We start from the raw sequence: 6,385 nt of genomic DNA on the forward strand, positions 1-6,385 counted from the left end.
ATAAATGAGGCTCAGATGAGAAGCCGTCCTGCTGGAATTGGCACTAATATGAGAAAAGGGGGGTGCAAAAGAGGAAGTCCCGATGGGAGGAGGTGGATATAAGCAAAACAAGGCCATTTATCTCTGGTCTGACTATGATTACTGTTTGGAGCCCAAGCAAGGACACTGCCCTTCTCTGCTCTTTTAGAATGTTTTGACTTTGAGTTTTGCAAGTGCTCTTCTTTTTAAGGGTAAACTGAGTTATATTGTGACTGCCATTTTCAAGCTGCTGTTTTCGTAACCATTGTTGGGATACACTGACAAACAGTGGGTTGATGTTATTTTCTAAACTGGCTGGATTGAGACTCTTAGTGTTGACTTATTCAACCCACTTAATTTTTTTTTTTTTTTTTAAACAGAGAAGCTGACCCATCACCTACATCAAGCTCTGGTAGGGTTCACAGTGTGGGTTATGAAACTGTTTGGTTTGACAGTCTTTGATAAGGTTTCAGCAGCTGGGATTTCAAGGGAAATGAGGATCTAATTGCTTTTTATCTCGCAACAGCAAACAAAACCCGTATCACTTTTTGCCTCTCTCTCCCCAAGTTTTAAGATGTTTTCAAATTCTGGAATCATTTATTAATCTTGGGATACCAATGTTATGTTATGTTGAATATTCCTAATTGCTTGGAGAGACTGAGCTGGAGAACAGTTTAATATCAAATTCAAATCATGGAGACATTGATAGATAGACAGAAAGATAGACAGACAAACAGCTGTAATACAGAAATTTACAGTATACATGCAATGGGTCATATATTTAAGGTCAAACAGTGTAGGTCAAATGAAACCAGATGCTAACACACTGTCCGATAAATTGGCCATTCTGGAAAACAATCCAGCCGGAATGCTTCAGAATTTGGATTTTCATATTCTTATGTACATTTGTAGAATAAGTCTAGAAAATAATAATAAGTGCATTGAGTTTGTAAAACTTTAACAGCTTTTTGTCAAGGAGCAATGGTTAGTTTTTAAGAGTTGTTCAAAGTCATGTTGCAATTACTCAAAGTTGAATTTGGTCGACATTGTGCCAGTATCTCACTTTTAAAAACCACAGGGCCTTCAAAAGATATGGCAAAAGAAACCAATAAAACCAATTTTATAGATTTGTTACAGAGAGAACCGTTTTTTTTTTCAGCTTTGCAAAAGTCTGGCAAGGCCAAGGAAATAATATGCAAACAATATGTGCCAATTTTTCCCGGTACATTGTCTTTAACGCTCATTATATTTTAAAACTTTCTGCTTTTAAATATTCAGAACTGTGATAAAGAACTATAAATAACTTTGTGTTGAATATTCAGCAATCAATATTTCTGTCCACATGCATGTTACAGTTGCACTTACATTAGATAGCAAAATGTCAAACAAAGTGTTTCGGCAAACAAATAAAGATAAACATATTCATACATTCATTCATAGTCACTACAGGAGGTCCATAATATGATCTTGCTTGTCTGCTACACAACCCAGTTGTGGGTTAAGAACTTAAAGGGATAGTTCAGCACCCCCCCCAAAAATTCAACTGAAAATGTTCTGTGTTAACAACTCATTTTGTGTTTCACAGAAGAAAGTAAGTCAGAAGAGTTTCAAAAATCATAAGTAAATGACAGAATTTAGATTTTGAGTAACCCATTCATTAATCAGTAGGCTACTTGATTTGTATCAGAACAGAACACTTTGCACATTATTGCATGGCACTTTAGTAAGAAAGCATTTTCCTTATCAAGGTCTACATAAAAGACACTGAGGAACCTACATGTATATATCTAAGACATCTTCAAACACATCCTGTCTGTCACTGATCCTTTTCTGTAAGGTACAAATGCTGTCCAATAACAGTGTATCTGCTCAAGTCTATAAAGTTCAGAGTGGTACTTTACTGTCTGTGCTATGGGTGAGTCATTCAATACAGATGAGAAATCCACAACACTAGCGTCACATCACAGCTATAACAGTCCCACAGGCTAAAATATACACACAGACATGCTCCACAACCATAAAGCTGCCCTGCAGATGTTCGTGAGTAACCTCTGCATACATACATCACACCACAAGTATGTATCCTATCAGGAGGGAAAGCACAGAAAAGGGAGTGTGAACAAAATCAGCATGTTAAGTATATCAACAAACAAGTCAGGTCTGCTGTGCACCCCAGCTTTAGTTCCAAAACACAGAGAAGGGTTACAACCAAGATAAGACACCAGGGATAAACAGGATTACAGCCCTTGTATTCTCAAGCATGTCAATGTGTGTATTTGCATGCATGTATACTACCTTCTTGTAGTATGTCTTCACAAGATGTTTCTCTCCACTGTCAGACATGACACTTATGTGAACCTAAAAGAGTATTCCATTGCTGTTGGGCTTTCGTTTGAAGCATGCGTCTTATTCTCTGCTGAATTGATGGAGACGGGGAGCCCCTGCCAGATGTGAGCCAACTGAAGCCAAAGTCGGTCCCCTTGCTTTTCCACAACACAACTTTGAAACGATTCAGATTCCTTCAGAAATTCTAAACATGGTCTCAAAATAGAAACAACACAGGAAATTACATTTGGATAGCAGGCATCTTGATGCTTCTCTCTGATGTGTTGTATGTTTATCAGTTTTTCTGCATCTGGATAACAGTCATACGTTGCTATGTCCTTATGAAGGAAAAAATTCAAAGATGACTTTGTTGATGAAAGATTGAAAGGTTATTAAAGTAATATTCTCTTATCCTAATTTACCTGTAAATCAAGTAGTCAAGGTTAGTATGGTTCACTTATGCAGGGTTCACACTGCTCGATTTTCAAAGTTGTCGGATCACTGCTGTTCTCACACTGCACGACTCTCTAGGGTACAATCTAGTTGCTTGTGTGCACGTAATACGGGAGATAACGTAATGGATTTATTCTTGTCAAAAACGATAGCACACAAAAAGCTTGAAATCCAAGTTGTCTGAAGAATGATTTGCAGTGAAAAGAAGAAAAAAATAAACAAAGAAGAATATGAAGGAGACAATGGATGCTGTTGTTCTTTTGCAGAGCTATTATGGTTCCTCCCACTGAACTTTCCTTTGCCGTGTATCTTGCGCTCTCATTGGCTGGAGGTCATCGCTGACCGCATTTCCAGTCAAAACACATTTCTCACTCCAGGGGGGTATTCCAAAAAGCAGGTTATAACCGGGTATGTTTGAGGATAAGATATCGGATGACCTCAGCTTTTGGTCCCAAAATCGAAGGTTACTTTCAGGGTATGTAAGTAACCATAGTAAAGGTTGCTTTACTATGAAGAGAACCTACTCCTCCCAGGTTTTTTTTGTCGCTGACAGGTCCAGATATCTGCATGCCAAATATCTCACTGACATCTGCGATGCATTGGTGCTACTCTCACATCACGTCTTTGATGACACACACTATGTTTGTCCCACACGTGAACGAACACTGATTTGCCTCTAATTTCCCCAAAACTGTCGGCGAGTGAAAATGTGGGATAAAATCATTCAGTGTGAACCTGTCATTAGCTGATTGGTGGATCAGGTGTGTTTGATTGGGGTTGGAACTGAAATCTGCAGGACAGTAGCTCTCCATGAACAGGGCTGGAGATCCTTGATTTTAAACCAATCTGCTGCTAAAATAAAAATCTTCATTATAGACCTTGATAGAACTACAGAAGTCAAGATCACTGCTGGGTCCACGCATGGTTAGAAATGGATATCTTGCAACAGAATCCAACAAAATACTTTAATACTTTAATGTGAGGTGCTTGATGGCTTAAGGGATGGGTAGAATGGAAGGTTTATTTGGAAAACCATTTTGGAAAAATCCAATTCCATTTGGCACCATTTCATAGTGCAGAAATAATTCACCGTTAAATACTTAATCCTCACTGTGGTCATCTTAAAGTACAGATAATGCTGAAATAATACACCATAATTCAAATATCTTCTTAGATCTGTGTCCAAATAAAGTTTGTTTTGTCCACCTGGAATGAGAAAGAAAAGTGACTTGCTGTTAAACATCTGTCATGCACAAGTTTAAGGGTAGCGGAGAGAGTGGAGACCACACATCTGTAAAAACAAAGTGTGTATACTGCAGGCTTCGCAGTTACATAAATCACCCTCTAAAAATAAATCAAGCAGTGGTTCCTGCGACATCATGTTGTTTATCTTCAGTAGAGATGATTTCATGCATGCGGAAGGAATCACATGTGTAGGCTTTATTCTTTAAAGTATCAGAAGTGAATCCAGTTTCTCTGGCAGACTTCATGATGTTTCTTCAGAATGATCTGAGTGTGATTTGTTGTAAAACTGCCTAGATTGGACACATGAAAAAGGAAAAAGAGTGTGTTTGCTTGGTAAAATCCTCCCAACTCCCACAATATCCCTACGTTCACACACTTCCTTATCCCCCTTGGCCGTTCTCCAATCCAAAAAATAAAGTGTGTACAAGGTTTATTGAATTTACTGACAACATGAAAAGAAGATGAATTTGAGACAAAGGCTCTTTGAGTTCCCAGATGCATAAGTCTTTCTGGTACTCATTAACCTCATTGGCTGGTATTCCTTGCCATGTAGACCATCTTAAGGGCCGTGTTATGATTTCTAAACGCAGTCAGCACGGCAGTAAAAAGTTAAAAAAGGATGAACATGCAAGATACTGCAAAAAATGCATCTGTTTAGCATGTTTCTGTTTAGCTTCAACTTCAACTTCAATTTATTTGTATAGCACATTTATACACAACTTTGTTGCCCAAAGTGCTTCACGGTGTAAAATAAAAACAAAGTAGACACAAAATTTACAAGTACAGAATTAAACAAAAACTAATTAAAAAGCCAAGCTAAACAGATAAGTCTTCAGCTGAGACCTAAAGACCTCCACTGATGGAGCTTGTCGAATATAAAGAGGGAGATTGTTCCACAGTTTAGGGCCAGCTACTTAGAAAGCACCTAACTGAAATGTAGGGCTCTATAAGATTGGAAATATAGTTTGGAGACAAATTATGTAAAGCTTTAAAAACAACTAGTAAAATAGTAAACTTGACTGGTAACCAGTGAAGCGAACGCAGCACCGGAGTGATGTGCTCTCTTTTTTTGGTGCCCGTCAGAAGTCTAGCTGCAGCATTCTGTACAAGCTGCAGACGTGACGGTTGTCGTTGGATGATCCCTACATAGAGGCAGTTACAGTAGTCCAGTCGCGAAGAAATAAATGCATGAACAACAGTCTCTAAATCATTCAAACTAAGAAAAGGTTTAAGCTTAGCAATCATTTTAAGATGATAAAAACTACTTCTTACAACTGAATTAATCTGTTTCTCAAAGCTAAGCGATGAGTCAATAATGACCCCAAGATTTCTCAAATTGTCCTTCAAAGTCATCTCCAAAGGAGCAAGAATACTGACTATGCGCTCTTTAAAATTTGATGGCCCAAATATTATGATTTCATTTCTTTCATTAAGCTGAAGGAAATTATTAGAGTGCCAAATTTTAATTTCATTCAGACAGAGTAACAAAGATTGCAAAAACTGTTCATCTCCAACTTTAAGGGGAAAATAAATCTGTGTCATCTGCGTACATATGGTACGAGATGTCATAACGACGACAGATGGATCCCAAGGGGCGCACATACAAATAAAACAATATAGGACTTAAAATAGAGCCCTGAGGGAGACCATATTTTAAAGGAACCACAGAAGGGCATTTGCAAAATTAACAGAGAATGTTCTATGCTTAAGGTATGAATGGAACCATTTCAGAGCAGTACCCCTAAACCCAGCCTCGCAATACAACCTTTTTAAAAGAATTGAATGATCCACAGTGTAAAATGCGGCACTGAGATCTAACATAATCAAAACCACAGCCCTCCCAGAGTCAGATGCTAAAAACAAATCATTCAAAACTTTTACCAGAGCAGTCTCTGCACTGTGACCAGCTCTGAAACCAGATTGAAATTCATCTAAAAGAGCATTGATAGATAAAAAAGGAGTAATTTGTGAAAAAACAACCTTTTCTATGACTTTAGATAGGAACAGTAGTTTAGAAATGGGACGGAAGTTAATCAATTCTGTAGCTGCTAGGCTTGGTTTTTTTAAGTAAAGGAGAAACCACTCCATGTTTAAGACAAGATGGGACAGAACCATTAGATAGAGAGCTGTTCACAATTGACAATATAGTAGGGCCCATAGTTTTGAACCCAGCTTTTAGAAACTGTGGAGGAAAGGCATCCAGTGAAGTGGACAATGATTTTATATGCTTGACTAAATTTGCAAGAAATGGAAGGGAGACAAGATCAAAAGAGTCAAATATGCAAGAGCTTAACATGGGGACTTCCAGAACAATACTGGAGGTGCTATCGGTGGGCTTAGTACA

General features: G+C 38.0%; 1 long non-coding RNA gene across 1 annotated transcript; it reads right to left on the reverse strand.

The window, feature by feature from the left end:
* Positions 1-358: 358 nt before the first annotated feature.
* LOC113048618 (uncharacterized) lies at positions 359-3,234 on the reverse strand. Its single transcript, XR_003276514.1, has 3 exons — positions 2,766-3,234; positions 2,314-2,559; positions 359-2,102 (listed from the first exon to the last, which is right to left on the reverse strand). It is a non-coding gene; the product is annotated as an uncharacterized LOC113048618 (long non-coding RNA).
* Between the last annotated feature and the right edge of the window lie 3,151 nt (positions 3,235-6,385).

Source organism: Carassius auratus, chromosome 29, assembly GCF_003368295.1.
Source record: "Carassius auratus strain Wakin chromosome 29, ASM336829v1, whole genome shotgun sequence".
NCBI lineage: Eukaryota > Metazoa > Chordata > Actinopteri > Cypriniformes > Cyprinidae > Carassius > Carassius auratus.